At 35.0% G+C, this 21,657-nt stretch overlaps 1 long non-coding RNA gene across 2 annotated transcripts; it reads left to right on the forward strand.

Moving 5' to 3' along the window:
- The first annotated feature begins 220 nt into the window (after positions 1–220).
- LOC109502506 lies at positions 221–20,886 on the forward strand. 2 transcript variants are annotated; one of them, XR_006584595.1, is made up of 4 exons: positions 221–305; positions 2,724–2,818; positions 3,911–4,059; positions 18,815–20,886. It is a non-coding gene; the product is annotated as an uncharacterized LOC109502506 (long non-coding RNA). The 2 variants fall into 2 exon arrangements; XR_002161126.3 differs by lacking the exon at positions 2,724–2,818.
- The last annotated feature ends 771 nt before the right edge of the window (positions 20,887–21,657 follow it).

The following is a 21,657-nucleotide window of genomic DNA, read 5'->3' on the forward strand; positions in this document are numbered from 1 at the left end:
TATAGCAGACGTGGAACCGGAGGATACATTGCTCTGCCCGCTCCGAAAAGTATTTTTATTTTTATTTTATTTTATTTTTTGTGTCTTTAAACTGAGAGTTAGAAGGGATGACGGTGAGATGGAGGGACCTAGAAGGTCAAAACACTTGATCTTATAGGGAAGCTGTCCTTGGAGACCTGAAACTGACAAGTTTCTCTCTTAAATGTTTAAATTCTGCACTAGCTTCATTCAGTCTCGTCCCTTAAAGAGCTGAACTGTACCCTGAAACAGGAGGAGAAAGATGTATGGGAGCTGACATTGAGGGGGTGAGTAATTTCATTTTCCAGCTGATTCTGACATGATCCCGGATGAGGGGGCAAGGCGGAGGAGAAAAGACCAGGAAAGCATCTAACAAGAGATCTCCAAGCATTTAGGCCCACAGCGCCTGTAAAGGGCCTCAGAAGCTGACAACATGGTCACCCCACAGTGAAAATAATAAGAGGCAGGTTTCTAAATTCCTTCCACTCACCCTTCCCCAAAGTAACCCACTTAAATCTGGCATATAGATTCCCTGGTCATTTTTTCCAAGTTTAAATTATTCCCTCCTGTTGGCTCCTTTTTGTTCCTTAATATTTCCTGAGATGTCCCTTTCAAAAATTGTCTGGAACAGAGCCCAACAAGGTAGCCAGCATACATTAGGCGCTCAGTAGAGATGGGCTGAGTGAATGGATACATTTTCCTGTTTGTTGACCAAGACTGGGAGCTTTGACCAAGACCTATGCTGAGTATTTAAGACATTTCAGTGCTTAAATTCTCAGTTAAGTTTATGAGGTGCATATGTCCACCCATCTCTAGGAGACTAGTTTTCTGTTAGTTATCAAAATATAGCTCTTGATCCATCATATTAATCAGACAATCCATTTATGTGGTTTAAAAGTTGGAAGGAAGGTCTTCAGAGACTAGTGGAGGCCCAAGATGGAATTAACAACATACATGAGGCATACAAAATGAGGCAACTAAAAAGTACCTTCAACGTGACTGTCACCTTCTGTGACAAAGATTCATTCCCACATCAAGAAGTTAACCTCTTAGGTAACAGGTAAAAATAAAAACCCCACTTTATATTAGTAATGCTGTTGGCAGAATGTTTGGGATGACTTATATGAGCTGCAGAGAAATATCACCAACTAGCTTTTCAGAATCCAACCTCAAGTTATTAATACAATTTCATAAAATGATTGAATATCATATTGTGTTTAAATGTGGAAAGTACAATTACTAATTAAGAACCTTATGATGGAAATATAGGTCAATTTACCACCTTAATTATCCTTCATTTTCTGAAAATGAAAAATGTGTTTGCATTTTCAGTTTCCAAACTTTCTGAAACATGATTTTTCTGTTCAATACTTTGTATATTTATGAACTTATTTTATAGGCTTTCTCCTAGATGTGAAAGAGAAAAATTAATACAAAGTTTAGAAACACATATTTGTGAGGCTGCCAGAATCCTAAATAAACTCAATATCCAGAGATAGATAGTTACAGTGCTTGCAGCAACATGTATGAATGGTATTCCAAATTGTTTCTTAATAGCTCCCCTGATTTACTGAGAATTCCATGGGCTGATACTGTTCTAGAAGGTGAGAAATGATGCAGTCAGTCTAGTAAGCCCCACCTTCTGGTCACATCTCAGGCCTTCTCACTGGGGTGAAAGGGTCCTTTCAGGCAAAGTGTCTTGGGTAAATAGAGTTATTACTACTTTATGCTTTCTGTACTCTGTGGTCTAAATTCCTCTGGCCAAGGCCCAGCTAGGCATAACCTGGGTCTGAATTAATGCCTCTGGAAGGAAATACAGTATATTCATGGTAACGAGTAGGTAATTATGTCTAACTCCTCTAGTCTGTAGACAGCTGCCAGACCTAGAGCCTCCCAAGAGCCAGCTCATAGATTTACAGGAGATAAATTCAGCAAAAGGAAGAACAACACTAAGCAACAAAGGGAACAGAAGGAAGCTGGGAGACACATATCTTACCACCTTCAACTTCTCAACAGATAACTTCCTGGGGCATCATTTCCTAGGTCACCTTTCAGCTGGTCCTTGCTGTTTATACGTAGATTCAGAATGTAACAGAATACAACAGTTTTCCTGACCTAGGTCTTTAATTTGGAGCACAGTTAGCTATATGACATTTCTTATCTTGCCACATTAGAAAACAATGTTTGGAGATGTTTGTTCAGCTTTGTAGAATTTGTTCTGATTGTAAGCCTTCAACAACAAGATGGAAACAGTTTAGAGAAAAAAATAGTCACTTCTTGGGGCAGTTGGTTGGCTCAGTCCATTAAGCATCTGACTCTCGGTTTCAGCTCAGGTCATCATGATCTCACAAAGTTGAAATCCTTGAGATCAAGCCCCGTGTCAGGCTCTGCTTACAGCATGGAGCCTGCTCAGGATTCTCTCTCCCCCTCTCTCTCTGTCCCTCCCCCACTTGCATATGCACACACTCTCTCACTCTCTCAAAATAAATAAATAAACTTTAAAAAAATTAGTCACTTCTTTTGTAGCAGTATTTTAGGTTGACTTGCCATGGTGGCTTCTCAGAGAAACTAGGATAATAATTTGATAACTGAGAAGTCAGATTAGGGGAATTTAAAATTTCTAAACAAACTTCAGTGTTCATAGAGCTTTAGTAAACAATGTGACAAGTTCATAGATCTCCCTTAATATCTTCACAAATATCTAGGAATCCAGAAATACAGATTGAGAGCCAATGTTTTAATTATGGAGACCTCAGTAACCAAATTGGACTGAAGAAACCTTTTCCAGACCTGGATGCTGGTAATACAAATAGTAATAAAGTATTGGAGGTAGAGAGGTAGGTCTATATAATAAGACCTAAATCATTACAGGTACAATTAGGGGAAAGAAGAAATAGATGAAATAGCAAGATTTCAGAAAATGTGCATCATCTTTTAAATCATTTGGCATTCATTCCTCTTTTCTCATACTTATGTTTTATTCTATTTTTGTTACATACAACACAGATATGAATGTATTTAATAAATATTATATATAAAATATGCATATATATGTGCCTAGTATATGTATATACATTTTCTCCAAACATTTTACTATAACTAAAACTATTGCATCAAATTTTACTTATTGAATGAGAAATTATTACGGGGGTGGGAAATTCTTGCACACATCAGAAATACTTAAAATGTTTAAAAGAAAATTGCTGTTGAATATAATCCCTCTCTTACTGTGCCTAATGGTTTGTCTTTCTTGCCCTTTTTTGAACTTAGGTCAATTATTTTAAGAAAGAAATGACTAAGCAGTTTGACATTTATTTTACAGTTTTTCTAATACATGAGTGGTTAAAAATTAGGCTCTGTTTAAAAATGGTGTTAGTCCCTCTTACCTCACAGATGAGCCATTGTACTGCAGAAAGTGGGGGTGGGGAGAGGACAGGAAAGTTTATTTCCATAGTCCATCCTAGCTCACAAGTACCCCATAGTGATGACTGGGTGTTTTTTGGCACCTTTCCTGTGAAACAACTTACAGAACTTCAGAGAAATCCAAATTTAGCCCAATTTCCATGATAAAACAGAATCTTCAGATGAAAAGTTTGGTCTGTTGGAGTGGTGAAGGAGCCAGCTCAGAAATGACAGACCCATCCTGTTTAAAATAACCTAAAGAAACAAAATGTAATGAGCCCACAACAAGCAAAGAATATGGACTCATACATTCATGTGCTTCTCTCTTAAAAATATCTTTTAGTTAGCTATACTTGTTATCATAGTTTTTCATAATTGTCCAAAGTATAGAAAAGGAATGAGAAATGAATGATTCAGGATAAAAACTTGGATATTTTTTGGACCTTTGTCAAGATATTTTTACTCTCTGTATCTTTTTTCTTCTTTACAGAATAGATTTGGCATTTGCTAAGCTCCTGTGTGTCAGCAAAAATATAACATGACTTTTTACAAAGTGGTACAGGACAGCATCAACATCTCTATCAGTAGAAGGAGAAGATGGGGTTTAAACATTTTCATGAACCATGCGTCATGGCCAAAGTAAGTATCACAACAATAATATATGCCGATGACGTTTCAATGTGTATGGCATCCCAACTATCATTTGAGTAGTAATCATCTTGATTCACACTAGCTGTTCCTAATAAAATAAGGTTGCTGAAGGTAAGAGTTTTAACTTCTTTAAAGGGATTATTTCCTGGGGCACCTAGGTGGCTCAGTAGGTTGAGCCTTCATCTCTAGATTTCGGCTCAGGTCATGATCTCACTGTTCTGTTCCTGGGATCGAGCTACACCTTGGGCTTCTCACTGACAGCATGGAGCCTGCTTGGGATTCTCTCTCTCTCTCTCTCTCTCTCTCTCTCTCTCTCTCCCTGTCTCTCAAAATAAATAAACATTTCTCTTAAAAAAGAGTTTATTTCCTCTTAAGAATTTACTCATACAAATAGTTTTTTTTAACACTTATCATTTCATAGTATAAATAATAAAAGGAACAAAGATGACCAAAAATATCATTGCGCTTTCTAAAATAAGTAGACTACTTTCTTCCACCTCTACCCTGTCTTCACAGAGTGATCTACCCACTGGCATTTGTCAGTATTTTTGACTTAAAATGATTATTGTTTCCAGACAGCCATATGTAATCTGTTTTGTGCCTCCACCATTTGTACCAATTCATTTCATTTTGGAACCAAATGCATGTGCTTTGGAAAATGAAGACTCACATAAAACAGATTTCTGAATTATATACAATATTTCTCTTATTTTTACATGACAGTCTTATATATTCTCTTCATGCAACAGCAAATGCCAAATACAAGATTTAAGGCTGGTGAATATGGTTAAATATCAAAATAGATCTGATTTTTAAAACATCTGTGATGAATAACTCCAACTTAATTTGTTTTGCAGATTCTTAGTGTTTAATAACCCTCCCAATATTACATTTTCTGCCAGTACTGGTATGGTCAAATTATTGCACATTCAGATGCTGGACAAACAATAGATCCTATTTCAAAAGTTTTCACAGTGTAATCTGTAAAGACGGGAAAATCACACATGGATTTAAATGGTTGCAAAAAAAGCAGTATTTTATATGAAGTTATGCTTTTAAGAGCAAAACACCTTTGTCACTATAATAACTTTTTTATTTAAAGTTCTTACTTTGTTGTTGTTGGTCTTCATAAAATCTTCATGAGGTAGGAATGTGGCAATTTTAATAACTTCATTTTAAGGATGAGGCTAGGCATACTCAAAGTTCAAACTAGGAACACAGAAACAGAATGTGTGAAAAACATTTTATTTCAAACTTCTGCTCTCATTATTACTTCTTTCTTTATAAATAATGCATTTCTATAATACACATATTTTTGTATTTTGTAGCAGGCACATTATTTTTTCTTATAGATTAACCATTAAAATGAATAAAATTCCCAGTACTACAAATCTTAAAACAATGAAAGTTAATGTTACTGACCTTATTTATAGCCTTAAAAAAATCTATAAATCTAATTAAAGACATATCTTTGACTACATTTCTAAGAAATAAAAAACCTGTTCTTAAAGATAAATGAAGATAAGTTCTGTTTATCCCAATTCCAACTTTCAAGTTTCACTCTCTTTTGGGATTTTAAAATCATTCTATAACTGTATATGCTTCTGTAGACGGGAAACACTACTGACGTTAACCTTAAGTCATTTTATACTTTCCGAGAAAAGATAAAAGCATTCAGTATGTTAAAAAGAAGAAATATCATAATTACATCAATATTTTGTAAATGCATGGAACATCTTGAAAGTTTTAAGTATTAGTTAAGAACTTCTAGCCCAAAATTTTAAAAATTTCAGGCAGAAGATATTTCAAGCCTTAGATAAATATTTCCTTCTAGACTACACATTAACTTCTAGACTACACATTCATTCTACGTTGTATCTTGAACATCTTGGTTTCCTCTTCTCATTGAACTCTGTATGCTTTTATTGATGCTTACCTTAATCGTGTGCTTTAATTCTGTTTAAAACACAAAAGATCCTGTTTAAGTGATTTTTGTCCATTATTTTAAAGCATTGAAACTTTAGATACGAGTCACTATTATTCCTGAGACCCAAGCTGGGTTGGACCCCCAGGAACATACTGGCAATACCATGGAGCTCTAACCAAACTGGAAGGAAGGGCAAACACCAGTGCCATTGATGAAACAAGCTTTTTGAGGTGTGGACAATCAAAACAAAGTATGACATATTCCTTGAGCCACAGTTTACTGGAATATTTTACTAAATTAATGTTGAAACTTCACAAGATCCATTCTGCTGATATAGGTCCCATCAAGCTTAGATCTCTTCATTTCTACCATTTCATGATAATAAGGATCCTGTAGGGTTTGTGTGTAAGCTCCCAAGAACTTTGATGTCAACAACCAACCAGCACTGCTTCCTGTAGTCACCATTGTATTCTCTTGTTGTTTCTACCCAATAATTCCGAAGCAGGACATTTAATTAAATTTTGAAAAATGGGTAAGAATGAAAGAAGGAAAATGTCAACAAATTCATATAAGCAATTTTAAATCATTGCTGACAAATAAATTTTTTAACTCATATGTAAACATACTTATATTGTAATGCAAATACAGACCAGCAAAAATAGTGCCATAAGTTATTCTCAAAAATATGTCATATATATGGATAATGATTTCACAAGTATTTGAATGGAATAGTGGCCTAAATCCTAGAACTTTACATTAGGGTAAAGAAAGAAAAATCTGTTAATGAGTCAATTAATTAGGAAATCAGGCATCTTACTTTGGGAACAAACTGTTACTTAAGAGAAAGTGATTTTTTTTTTCAAAATCTACATTCTTTAGTACTGTTTTAAATGGATCTCTATTTGAGATTATCATTTACATAAAAATTATGTAATGATCAGAAATGTTTTAAAATTTTTTTTTCAACGTTTATTTATTTTTGGGACAGAGAGAGACAGAGCATGAACGGGGAAGGGGCAGAGAGAGAGAGGGAGACACAGAATCGGAAACAGGCTCCAGGCTCTGAGCCATCAGCCCAGAGCCCGACGCGGGGCTCGAACTCACGGACTGCGAGATCGTGACCTGGCTGAAGTCGGACGCTTAACCGACTGCGCCACCCAGGCGCCCCCAGAAATGTTTTAAATACACACACACACACACACACACACACACACACGCACACCTTGGTAGCTCAAATAAATCACTTAATGAAATGTAAACATTATCCAGAGATTTTGTGATTGATATTATAGTGTTCTGAACAAATATGCACTGGCTTATTTAGTCTCTGACTATAGACAAAGAAAGATACTACTTACTGTTTATTGAAAACCTGGCTCAGTCTTCACCACTCTTGTCTTTAGCAATATTCCTGGGGACTATTCACAAAGAATGCCTATCTGGCCTATTATTCTCATAGCCTGTGGACATCTTTGAGTCCATTTATATTCCAAATCTATTACTAAGATATTTTCCTGAATCTTGTAGTTCGAGAGAAATTTATTCCTCAGAATTTCAGGGCCTAGGACAGGGATAAAAGGTTGAGTATTTTTGCAAGAAAAGCAATCAGCATTTGAGAAAATTAAGTATCTTGATGGAGGATTCCAGGGTACTAGAAGAAAAGAGATGAGGAGAAAACATAATGGAAACAGGAAAAAATAGATATTTAGCAATCATTATAAGTGAGAAGTGTTGAAAAAAGGGAGAGTTGTCTCAGAAAATGTTTTAAGAAGGGGCACCTGGGTGACTCAGCTGGTTAAGCATCTGACTTCGGCTCAGGTCATGATCTCATGGGGCTCGTGGGTTCAAGCCCCATGTGGGGCTCTGTGCTTACAGCTCAGAGCCTGGAACCTGCTTCATACGTATTCTATTTCTCTCTCTGTTCCTCCCCTGCTCATGCTCTCTCTCTCTCTCTCTCTCTCAAATTAAAAAAAAAAATGGAAAAAAAAGAAAATGCCTTAAGAAGTGTTACTCCATGATGCATTTTCTTACTCCTTTCTCATTTTTTTTTTTAAGAAATTGGGTGACTTATAAACAAAATTTATTTCTCATTGTTCTGGTGCCTGGGAAGTATAAGATCAAGGTGCCATCAGATTTAGTGTGCAATGAGGACCTACTTCCTGTTCATACATGACTGTCTTTTTGACTATAACTTTACATGACAGAGAGGCAAGGTAGCTCTCTGAAACCTCTAAAAGCACTAATCTCATTGATGAATGCTCCACCCTTGTGACCTAATTACCTCATTCACAAAGGCCCTACCTCCAAATACCTCCCATCACATCAGGGATGAGATTTTAATCTATGAATTTAGAGAGGGGACACAACATTCAGTCTACAGCAAATGTCATTCATTGCATGTATCAGATAGGCAAGTGAACTAGTCATATTTTAGTTCTTAGGTAAAATATTCTGTACGATATATATCAAGCAAACCAATTGAAATCTGTATTTACTGCTCTGAATGGTGACCCACACTAATGACAAGCTTAAGTTATTTCAATTGTATATATTTTTTATTTTTTTTTAAGTTTATGTATTTATTTTTGAGAGCAACAGAGACAGCATGAGTGGGGGAGGGGCAGAGAGAGAGGTAGAGAGGGAGAATCCCAAGCAGGCTCAGCACTATCAGCACAGAGACCAAGGTAGGGGATCACAAAACTGTGAGATCACAAAACTGTGAGATCATGACCTGAGCCAAAACCAAGAGTCTGGCACTTAACTGACTGAATCACCCAGGTGCCCCAAATTATTTCAATTATAAAGCTGTGATATATTAACCCCTTCATAAGGGGAAGAAAAATTTACTTTGTGGCCTAACCTAACCAGAGGAGGTTCCTATTTTCACACAACCAAATGAACTTTAATAATTAGGACACAATTATAGTCAGGTTGGATATGGATGGATGGGCACAACTTCAATATCTAGTAGACATTAGACATGGCAGGTACCAGGGAATATTATGAGGACAAACCTAAAATAAAACGTTTTAAGGATTATATCACAAGAGGTGGGATCAGGTGACAAGTTTAAAATACAAGCTTAGGGATGCCTGGGTGGCTCAGCTGGTTGATGTGGGACTTAGGCTCAGGTCATAATCTCACTGTTCATGAGTTCAAACCTTGCATGGGGCTCACTGCTATCAGCATAGAGCCCACTTCAGATCCTCTGTCCTCCTGTCTCTCTCTGCCTCTTCCTGGCTTGTGTGTGCATGTGTGCACACGCTCTCTCTCTCTCTCTCTCTCTCTCTCTCTCTCTCTCTCTCTCAAAAACAAATAAACATTAAAAAAGAATAATAAAATAATAGACAATACAAGCTGAGTTCAAATTGTGTAGGGAATTGAACGCAAGTCTCTATTTCACTTTGCTTCTTAGGAGTGCAGACTATTCCCAACACTCAGCTGTCAGATAGGCAAACCCATATATGACCATTTAAGCAACTATCACAAAACCACAGAATTTGCCAGGGATTAAGCCAGAAATAGAACTCAAAAAATTGAGCTACAAAGTCCCACTCTTTAACCACTAGTACCACTCCCTTCCTACAGTACATTTAGTGTGAAATAGTTTTTTGGTTTCTTTTCATGCTGTAGTCAACTGAAGTAGGGTGGAAAAAATTAAAAACAGCCCATGCACTAAAAATGCATTTTTCCTTCCATTTAAGGACCTTGAATTTTTTTTAAGTAATTTAAGAAATTTTATGAAAATTAGAAACCCAAAATGCCGCTTTTTACTATTTTAGTAGTTTTCTTCTATTTTTTTCATACTGAAGCCCTTAAACAAATAAGTGTAGACACTTTTCATCTGTGCATGAAATTAGACTATTTTTCATCTCTGAGAAACTGCATCTTTCAGCCTGCTTTCTTCAGCTCCTTTGGCCAGGCAAACTTTGACAAGGAAAGATGATCAAAAAGATGAAAATAACTTTTACGTTTTAAGCCATATCGGGCTATTAATTTGTATCATATTTTTTTTAATTTTTTCCAGAGCAAAAGTAAATTAGCATTTTTACAAGCAGAGAATTCAGAGGTAAAAGCAGTTTGGTGTCTAGAGATTCAGTAATTCGTGAAAGAGCCTCTTTTTCCCCTTTCATTTCCTGTTTTTGAACTCCCTCCACTAGCACCATTCAAGCAAAGAGTAGCACTGTGCTTCAGCACAAATGACTAAAAGTGACATTCGTTATTTTATTTATTTACTTTTTGTTTGTTTGGGCAGCCTGCCTGCAGACAGTGGGACTTGGCGAGCTACATTGCCTTGCAGATGTGCTAACTCTAATTTTTTTCTGACAGAGATGATAGCTTTAATGACGCTGATTTAAATCAGACAAGAGATTTGACTCCTGGAATACTAATTGAAAATATTTGTCTGCCTCAAGGCCTACGCGTTCAAAATAAGGTTCTTTATGATCATATGTTTATCACATTTTTAATACTTGGGTGAAAAGCAAGTGATTAAATATGTATTTTTAAATTTCAACAAAAAAAAACCCACACCAACAAAATTTATTTTGGTGTTCAAAAAGACAATGATAGTTTGAAATGTTCTTCATTGCATATGGCTGCTTTTATTCTTAAAATGTGTATCATGTTCCTGTAAGTATGCTTATGCTAATACTAAATTAAGGGTCAAGAGTTTTGTTAAGAGCAAATTGTAATGAATTCATTTCTTGAAAAATAATGAAGTCATTTCAAATGAAATATTTTCATCCAAAAAAGATTCAGTATAAATGAGACAGATTTTGATTAAAAAAAGAGTATGAAATTTAAGTTTAACAATCGTGAAGAGTAATATGCAGTAAATCCTGACCCTGGAAAGGGTCGTTCTAGGGAATGGTCCTTGATTTCCCAAGGTTCACTCATAGAGTAATTTACTCGGGTGTTTCAAACCCTACATTCTTTTCCTCACCTCAGACCAGCTGAGTTTTCAAACCTTTGAATTCTTCTTTCATAATTTCAGCTCTTCATGGTGCTTTGAAATGCATATTTCCAGAAATAGAGTATTAGTCACAAAGAAAGGAGTCAGTTTGGTTTCATGATCAGACTTTTCCCCCCATATTTAGGGTGTCCCATAATAACTGATCTTTGAAGCAATGGAACTGGATTTCTAGACTCACTTCTTTCAGGGTGGAATTTTCCATATCGCTTTACCTGCTTAGATTCTATAGTTTTTGGTAACAACTTTTACATTGCTAATTTTGTCTTATTCATAAGGCTACACTTAATTTTTAGATCAAATACTTTTTCCGTTGCAATTTATAATTTTATAATATTTTCTTCTGTGACTTGTTTTGACAAGGATTTTCTGAAAATAGTAAAACTAACTTGCCAAGCAGGATATCAAGAAATTGTGAACTCATTAATGGAAAACACTTTGTTTTCCTGCAATTTTTATCTCCAGGAGGTAATTCAATGCATATACTAAGTCTGCAATGAAAATTTGCTGAATGCATGTATGAATAGTGAATATAAAATTTTTCTATAGTTTTTAAAAAATACACATATCTGAGAATGTAGCATTTGGCCATCACTATGCTGGTTGCTATTGGAAACAAAAGAATTTAAATTTTCACAGAACATTAAATTTCAATAAAAAAATCAACATATCAACAAAATTCATTTTGGTGTTGAAGAAGGCAGTAATGTTTATAAATGCCCTTCATTACGTGTTGTTTCAAAGACTATCAGACGTAAAACGAATATGAAGATTTTAAAAATTCAATCAACTTATTTTTTAAATGAGGAACTGAGAATAGATTAGTTAATGGTGTTGCCTGAATTCATTTATATAGCAACATATGTTGGTGAACTTGCTTTAGTATCCAAATCTCTTTGAAACCATATTAGTGTACCTTTTCCTGTGGGAAATATCCTGCCCTTTCATATTATCCAGCAAAGTAAATATAAAATTATCTCAGACACACACACACACACACAAACACACACACATTTATAAGAAAATAAATATATTTATTTTATTTAAATTGTATTTTCCTATTGACTGTATGAGAACAAAAACTTTAAGGGAATATAATTACTTTTAGTTAAATATATTTTCTCCATGTATATAAATCACTGTTTCTCAATCATTTCAATCCAAGGTATGTCTATGAACTTGCCAAGGCAAATATTAGAGAGAGGGCGCCTTTATTTTTTAATATCATTACAAGGTAACTATGATATTGGTAACCCCAGCTATAAATGTTTTGTACATGCATGAGCACACTATATCTCTCCACCACAGTTTACAACTTGTTTTTTCCATTAAATATTAGCAAAAGGATGGGAGGAATCCATAATGCTATTATATGCAGGCTAAGTCCAGATTTTTCTTAAATGTAATTAGGAAGCACTAACATCAGTTATTAACCTGGAGATATATTCTAACCAAAAGGAAAAAGATAACCTCAACTTACACCATAAGAATACTGTAAACGTTTTAAAATATACTCATGTGAAAGAGTAGTAGTACTTTTCTGGAAAAAAAAAAAAAGATTAAGATTCCCCAAATTTTCTAGGATTATCCAAGTAACTATATGTTTCTTAGCCTGAAACCACAGGGAAAGACTTGACTTTGAATGAATTTTTTGAATATCCTGTAAACATAATTTCATTCCGCTTCTGCTCTGAAAGATTAGATGGGATTTAATACTTCCAAGTATTAATTTAAAAAAAATAAGTTTTCAGCTGAAATTTTTTATTTATTTAACATATAATTGTCTATGTGTCTCAACTTTACTGGTAGTATTTTAAACAGTGTTTGGCACTATTGGTTTTTCCAGAAGTGTCAGAATCCTTTCTTGTGTACTCCCATTGTTAGCTCCTCATTTAACTTGCAACTAGTATGCTCTCCCTCAAGTAGTTAATAAAAGTTGTCATGAATCATTTTGAACTTTGTTAGTTTAGATGATAGACCTCTGGAGATACATTATGATCTTATTTTATTATACTTGAAGCTTAGCATAATCAAGATGACTTTAGGTAATCCGAAGTCCTCAAGTGTTTCAGTAATGACATTATATTTAAATATTCAAAAACAAGGATTGCCATCTTGCTTGCACATACAGTGGAGAGGTGGGGTACTCTCCAGTATCTTTGTATGGACAGGGGTGGAGGGTGGGTGGGACATTTCATTTATCTAGTCTGGCCAGTCAACTGCTTTTCCAAAGCTTCTTGTATTATCAGTCCTCTAGGTCCTGTGACTTTTTCTTCCTATCCAGCTATTTTTGCACACTAGACACTCCTATTACCTACTATAATCAGCAATTTTCTATGGAATACTGAGTTTTCAAATCAAAGTTGAATGTTAAATATTGTAGTCTTTTTAAAGTTCCTGAACCACTCCCTCCCTGCTATTATGTCACTGGGGCTTCCATACTTCCTTCTTTCAGATGTCAACTCTAGCCCCAATTCTGAACCCAACAGCTAACCAAGGAAGACCCACTATCTAATTCTGTGGATGTATTAAAGAGATTAAATTAACTCTCTGACTTTCTTTTACCTGAATTAGGTCCAGAGGGCTTTGACTTCCAAAACTAAATGTGATCTTTATTGTTTCTTCCTTACAAAAGGAGACAACTTTATTTAAAAAGTAAATAAATAAAACCGTAAACTTATCACCCAAAACTTTCCGTAGTAGATTACAAATATGATTAATTGAATGGTCTAGTTAAATTTTTAATGGCAAATTAAAAGAAAATAAACACTAAAAGTAACTGAAATCCTAACTTAGGTACATTAAAAGAGCCATTGAGAACCTATCAATTTGCATTCTTTCTATACTATGGCCATATCATTTCAGAAATACATTTGTTAAACCAATGTTTATGATCTTCAGCAAAGATTTCATATATTTTAATGTATTCTATTGTTTCACAGATTCCCTCTAAATTTAAATCTCTTGTTTTGTCTTATAGTTTGTGAAAATGGAGAATAATAATTGCTCACCAACATCGATAAAATGCTCCAAAAAACAATTAATCCTTTAGAAGGTTGAATTTTACTGAGTAGATTAGATTAGTAGGTTTCTGTTAACATTCTTTTTCCCTATTTAGTATGGACTAAATACTTATCACTTAACTACTCTTATCTGTTTACAGAATATTCACCTGGGTTATGAATCCTTATGAATTATATTTAGGGTGGTCTGTTGATATATATACCATTGCTTATATATTCACCTATAGGTGAAAAATTAGAAATTATACAGTATAGGCTATCAACATTGTTAAGAGTTAAACACTAAGAGATATTGTACTATGTTTTTGTTATTGTTGTTGCTGTTTTAAAGTTAGAATGGAAATTCCTGAGGACTAGAACATTCTATTTATTTTGTTCACTGATGTATCTCAAGCTCCTGGAAAAGTGCTTGCTACATAGTAGGCACTTAATTTCTATTTGAAGAAGAAATGAATGAATGAATAAAACTTTGGGGAAAAAGTGAGTGGTTAAGGAGTAAAAATAAATAACTAATAAAACACTATATAAAGCCTCAAATACAGCTACTTTTAAATAGTTATCTGAAAATCACATTAGCAGAGGGTCTGCTTTACAACTGTGAAGAATTACTACCATATCTACAGAGTTAATGACCACTTCTATGGTACATGGCACTTAATAATTTTATATTGTTTGGATTATGTGCAGTTCCTGTATGAAAGATGCCTAACCTTGCTGGTGATTTTATCTTTCAAATAAGAATAAGTTGTGGATTTCATCAATAGCTCTTTATGCTCTACATATGGAAAGATTTTAGTTACATATACTCTCTACTTATGGAAAGATTTTAGTCACATATGCATGAAATTTGATTAGAAATCCTCTACTTTATTTTTTAAAATCATTTATTTATAATTTCTCAGCCACTTAAGGCATGATTTAAATTATTTAGTTTTAAGTAAAATTTAACACATTTTGTGATGTTTGACAGGTACCACTTCAAGCCTTTTAAAGAAGTATTTTGATTCACACTTTAAAAAAAAAGAAATGTTTTAATTTATATCTTTCCTATTTCTAAAAAGGATTGGGAAACCCAATGAATTTCTAAATATTTTCATATTTCCCTTAAATTTTCTGTAAACTTAGCATGGGTAGGATTATATTTGTCAATATAGACATTGACACTGAAATCAGTACAGTTTTTTAAATGTTTAAACATTTCTAACCAAGGTAATAATATACCAAACCCTCTATCAGGATCCAACCAATAAGACAGAACCATTTTAAACATTTAAAACTGAGATAATTGAATTCAGGAAATGATTACAAGAAGGATGGAAGATCTATGAAGCTAAATAGTTGTCCCTGAGATTGGCAGCCAATCAGGGGACAGTCCCTAAGGTGGAAGAACATAAAGGAAAAGTGGCATGAACTCATCACCCAGTTAAAGGAGCTAGAACCACAGAGGAGAAATTGCTAATGTCAGGGATATAAGCAGAGAGGGAAGGAAGAATTTCCGGCTGTTCCCTGTATTGTATCCTCCAAGTTTGGCTAATACCTTCCATTGTCCATACACACCAGAAGCCAGCTGATACAGCAACCTGGGGAATGCCTTCTGCAGGGGTTGTTTGTCCTTGGAAACAAAGAAGAGTCAACAGAATGGATCTGAGGGCAAGCAAGCCAGAACCAACCTCAAACAGAATGGATTATAGCTTTGAAAAGGATGAAATGATGTTACATCGTCGGCAAACCTAAGATATTAGCTGAGAAATCATTAGGACTCATAAAGCACTTTTTTTTTAACTGAAAAAGGTTAATAACTTTGTTAACCAATACTAATTAACAAATAGGAAGTGACAAGAAATCCCATTCACATGGCAACAATTCCTACTGCTGCTCCAGCATTAATTCCAATGAAGAGGATGCATTCCTGTCCTGCTCCCGCTTCTACTTGTTCTCTTAACCGGCCACCCTGAGGGCTACCACTGGCACCACTTCTACTATTAGGCCATGGCAATAATAAATACTAAGGGGTGGACATACTGATAAGTGGGAAAAGGCTCCATGAAGAAAACAAAACACCAGAAAGGAAAACTAAAACTTGCACTAAAGACATATTACATTCAGATATTTAAAAAATCTGAATTTTGCAGAAGAAAACTATTCATACTGAATTAAAGATTTACCACAATTGCAATGAAACTTGAGCAAAATGATCTTGAAGTTTATTTGGACAAATGAAAGAGTAAAAATATCAGATATATTTATTTTAATTAAAGAAGTATGATGGAGACTTAATCTGTTATTATAATGGAGTATTCATTCATTCATTTGTAAACACTTAATGAACCTCTTACAATAATGTTGTAGGCATTTGTGACACAGCGGCAAACAGGGAATCTGTTTGACAAGATAGAAAATAGACAAGTAAAGGGGCACCTGGGTGGCTCAGCCGGTTGAGCGTCTGGCTTGGGCTCAGGTCATGATCTCGAGATCTGTGAGCTCGAGCCCCGCGTTGGGCTCTGTGCTGATAGCTCAGAGCCTGGAGCCGGGTTCAGATTCTGTGTCCCCCTCTCTCTCTGCCCCTCCCCCACTCATGCTCTGTCTCTCTCTGTCTCAGAAATAAACATTAAAAAAAAAAGAAAATAGACAAGTAAACACATAAGTGAAAAATATAATTATAGATCGTGGTAATTTCTATGAAGTTGATTGTGGGACTAAATAATAGATGGAATGACCAGAAAATGTCCCTTTTTTTTAAGTTCTTATTTATTTGTTTTGAGAGAGAGAGGGATGGGAGGATGGACAGAGGGAAGGAAAGAGAGAGAGAATCCCAAGCAGGCTCTGCCCTGCCAGCTCAGAGCTGGACAAGGGGCTCGAACCCACAGAACCATGAGATTATAACCTGAGCCAAAATCAAGACTTGGATGCTTAACCAACTGAGCCACCTAAACAGCCCAGGAAATGTCCTTTTGAAGAAGTGACATTTGATCAGAAACTTCAAATGAGATTCAGCCAGCTCTTGCACAGATGAGGGAACAACCTTCCTAGTTCAACTAGCTGTGTGGCCTCAGGCAAGTCCTTTAATCTCTCTTTCCTGTTCTTCATCTGGAAAATGGGGATACTATAGTATCTACCTTATTTAAGTGTTAAGAAAATGAGTTATGATAGTCTCAAGTACATACAACAATGTCAGAAACATGATAAGCATTCAATGAATGTTGATAAGCTGTTGATAATGCCTGAAACTCCACTAAAGATGGATAGACATGAACACAAAATGTAGCCAAAAAGAAATAAAAATGTCTAATAATCACACTTTATATACAATTTATTCTCATTAACAAGCCAAAACTCAATGGGAGTCATATGATTTTATTCATTGACACATTTAAAACCATTCTATTTAAAATAACATTAAAGAGTAGACTTACAGAATATTAACTCTTAACTTAAAATATTGTTAGAATGATTGAAGGTGTTTATCTTGGAGTAATTTTTTTAATTGAATTTAATGCTTAAAAGGAGATAGTGGTGGGGTGCTTGGGTAGCTCAGTCAGTTAAGCGTCCAACTTCAGCTCAGGTCATGATCTCACGGTTCGTGGGTTCAAGCCCCACATCAGGCTCTGTGCTGACAGCTCAGAGCCTGGAGCCTGCTTCAGATTCTGTGTCTCCCTCTCTCTCTATTCCTCCCCCACTCACGCTTTCTCTCTCTCTCTCTCTCAAAAATAAATAAACATAAAAAAATTAAAAGGACATAGTGGAAACTAAAGAAATTCGGTTATTGGAACTTGTAGGCAGGAAATAAGTCCGGGTTTCATTATGAACCTTTACACCAAGTTTCTCTGCCTACCACCTTGAAGCTCATTGAAGCTTTCATTTTCTTATATGTAGAAAAAAGTAACATGGGAAAAGATTTCAAAGCTTGTAGCATTTATCAGTATGAAATATTTTTGCATAGGGCCTCCTGGGTGGTTCAGTCATTTAAACATCTGACTTCATGAGTTTGAGCCCTGTGCTGCCAGCACAGAACCTGTTTGGAGTTTTCTCTCTCTCCTCTCTCTGTCCCTGCCCCACATGTGCTCACTGTCTCTCTCTTTCTCTCAAAATAATAATAATAACAATAATAATAATAATAATAATAATAATAATAATAGATCCTCTCTCTGCCCCTCTTCGTTGCTCATTCTCTCTCTCTCTCAAATAAAAATTAAAAAACTAGTTTTACATATCCCAAATCTGAATTTGCATCTGAGTTATCAATAATGATTTGAAGGTTTTCTAAAAAAAGAACTGTCGTATATACATTTGGGGAAACTATAATAGGCTAATGTCTTGATGGGAGTTGGATAAATAAATGTCAACAACATGTTATAAGGAATGCAGAGTCAACATCATAGGAGACATGATTTTGACATTTTAGTTTTTGAAATTTCTGAAAGAATGATAATAATAGGGATATAATAATAATCACAGTGATAAATCTCCTTTTCACGTGTACCTGAAAAATCAGAAACATCAGAAGGAAGATGTAACTTATATATAATTTGGAATTTCCAAGACCCTAGGATACAGAATTCAGCCTTAAGGCATACCCTATGAAAGTCACATGTTCTTTTAAAGATTTCTACCAATTCCTGAGGGTTGCCACTCTTGTGATCTAACACCAGGAAAATATTTCCTTCTTCTCATGGGCAACCTACATCCAATGATGCAGCAGAAGTGTAAATGCCACACTCTCAATCCCAAGCAATTCTCAAGCTACCTCTGAGCTCCAGGGCTTCCTGAATTGCAGTTGAACAACTCTGTCAGCCCATTCTTACTTCCTTCACTCTTCCACAGGTGTTTATCTTGAAGGCAGTCTCCAATAAATATTCTACAAGCAAATCTCTGTTTAAATCTATTTCCTGGAAACTTTACCTAAGAGGGTTGATGTCAGAAGTAATTTAAGGAAGTAAGAACAATAATGGTATTTTGGAGTTGAATCATCAGTTGGTCATCTGGCAATGAGGAACTTTTACTGGTAGTAGATAAAACATCATTAACCCCTGGCATCATGTAAATGTGCAGTGTTAAAATGTTCATCTGTGATAAACTAGAATGAGATTTTGATGAAAGCAAATACACGGGCAAGTGCAGTATCTCAGGCATATCAGAAGTTCAGAAGTACGAGCTATGAAACTGGATGGAAGTTCTAAATATGAGATGATTAACCACCAACTAAAAGACTATGCATAAAAGCCAGAATACCACCTTGGCAGTTAATGAAGTAACCTTCATTTTTTTTTTTTTTTTTTTTTGTGAGTGATTGGCAGAAAACAAAAACCAGCATCAGACCCAGCACATAGTTATAACAGAGTTCCAGAAGAGATTGAATACTCAATCGGGGAAAGTCTGGACCAGCAAGATGCCTGATTGGAGAAATGTAAAGGGTTAAGACATTGAATGGATACATCTGACTCAATGTTCTAGAAAATCTTGAATCAAATAAGATTCCTCTGAACCCTTTAGACATGTAATATTATCTTACTCTATTATGTTCTGCTCTAGTGTACTTCTTTTCTTAAAGATGAAGCAGAGGTTTCCTTCTGGCAGGAAAACACATACACTGCTCTCCTCCTTTCCTGGACACCACAACATAATTTTTATATTCCATTATAACCCAGTCAAAAAGTGCTGGCCTTGCTAACAGAGGAAAGAGATGATACCCTCTTTGAAGTGGCTGCAAGAACTTGTAAGATCAGAACCTGGAAGAGTATGCACGAGACTAGAGTTTGCTTGATGAAAGAGGCAGAATATAAAGTTGAGAAAGTGAAAGTTTACCCATTTAGGAGCAGTCTCCTGTATTACAACATTTAACCTTGGCAAGAATTCAAGGAAGTGGTGCTAGAATAGAGCCTAGATTCATACCAAAAGCTATGATCCATACAAAATGACATAGAAACACTAGATCTTCTGTGGAAGACAATAGAAGATAATGGAAGAATGTGTCAAATGACTCAGAGAAACACGCATCCTAAAATGAGGGTGGGGTGCAGCCTGGCTCTTTATCTAGTCATGTGGCTGGCAAAGTGTTTATTCAAGACAACCATTGTTGAAGTGATATCTCTGCAATCAAAGTTTAAATCAGACACTTGCATTACAAAAAAGGGAGAATCCAACTGTCAGGGAATGCCACAACTCTCATTTCCTTTGCTGTAGAGATTTTTTTTTTTTTTACTTTAATGTAGTCTCACATGTCTAATTTGCTTTTGATGTCTATGCTTCAGGTGTCATATCCATGAAATCATGGCCAAGATCAATGTCATGAAGCTCCCCCACTCTATATTTTCTTCTAAGTGTTTATAAATTCAGGTCTTATATTGAAACCTTTAATCTATTTTGAGTTGATGTGTATATATGGTGAAAGATACAGGTGCATTTTCATCCTTTTGCATGTGTCTATTTAGTTTTCCTACAACATTTGTTGAAGAGATGCTCAATTTCCCCACGGTGTATTCTTTGCACTCTGTGGAAGAACAGTTGTCCGTATATCCATAGGTTTGTTTCTGCACTCTCTATTCTGTTCCATTGGTCTATATGTCTATTTTTGTGCTAGTATCATACCACATTAATTACCGAGCTTTGTAATATATTTCAAAATCAGGAAGTGTAATACTTCCAGCTTTGTTCTTCCATTTCAAGATCACTTTGACTATTTGGATTTTATATATTTCCATATGAAATCTAACTTTTTTTTTCTATTTCAGTAAACATGCCATTGGAATTTTAATGGGAATCACACTAAATCTATAGGTTGCTTTAGGTAGTATGGCATTTTAACAATAAATGAATATGGATGTCTTTCCATTATTTGTGTTTTTATTAATTTCTTTCATCAATGTATTTTAATTGTCAGCTTAAAAATATTTAATCACTTTGGTTAAGTTTATTCCTAAGTATTTAATTGCTTTTGATGCTATTATAAAAGGGATTGTTTTCTTAATTTCTTTTTGGATAGTTCATTGTTAGTATATAGAAATACAGCTGATTTTTGTTTGTTGATTTTTTATCAGGCAACGTTACTAAATTAGTTCATTAGTTCTGACAAGCTTTTAATGGAGTTTTTAGGGTTCTCTATTTATGAAATCGTGTTGTCTACAAACAGACATTTTTACTTCCTCCTTTCTGATTTGGATGCCCACCCCCCATTTTTTTTTTCTCTTGCAAAATTTCCCTGACCATGACTCTTAGTACTGTGATGAATAGAAGTGGCAAGAATGAGCATCATTGTCTTGTTCTTGATCTTAGAGGAAAATATATCAGCTTCTCAGTATTGACTATGGTGTCAGCTGTAAACTTGTCATGTATGGTCTCTACTATGTGGAGGTATTTTCCCTCTATCCTCGGTATGTTGAGAATTCTTATCATGGATGGATGTTGAATTTGTCAAATGCTTTTCTCATATCTTTTGACATGATCATATGATTTATATCTTTCATTCTATTACTGTGGTATATTACATTTATTCATTTGCATATGCTGAACCATCATTTCATTCCAGATATAAATTCTATCTGTTCATGGTATATGATCTTTTTACTGTGCTGTTGAGTTTGGTGGCTAGAATTTTGCTAAGAATTTTTGCATCTATATTCGCCAAGGATATTGGCCTATAATTTTCTTTTCTTGTAGTATCAGTGTCT

Source organism: Felis catus, chromosome C1, assembly GCF_018350175.1.
Source record: "Felis catus isolate Fca126 chromosome C1, F.catus_Fca126_mat1.0, whole genome shotgun sequence".
Lineage (NCBI taxonomy): Eukaryota > Metazoa > Chordata > Mammalia > Carnivora > Felidae > Felis > Felis catus.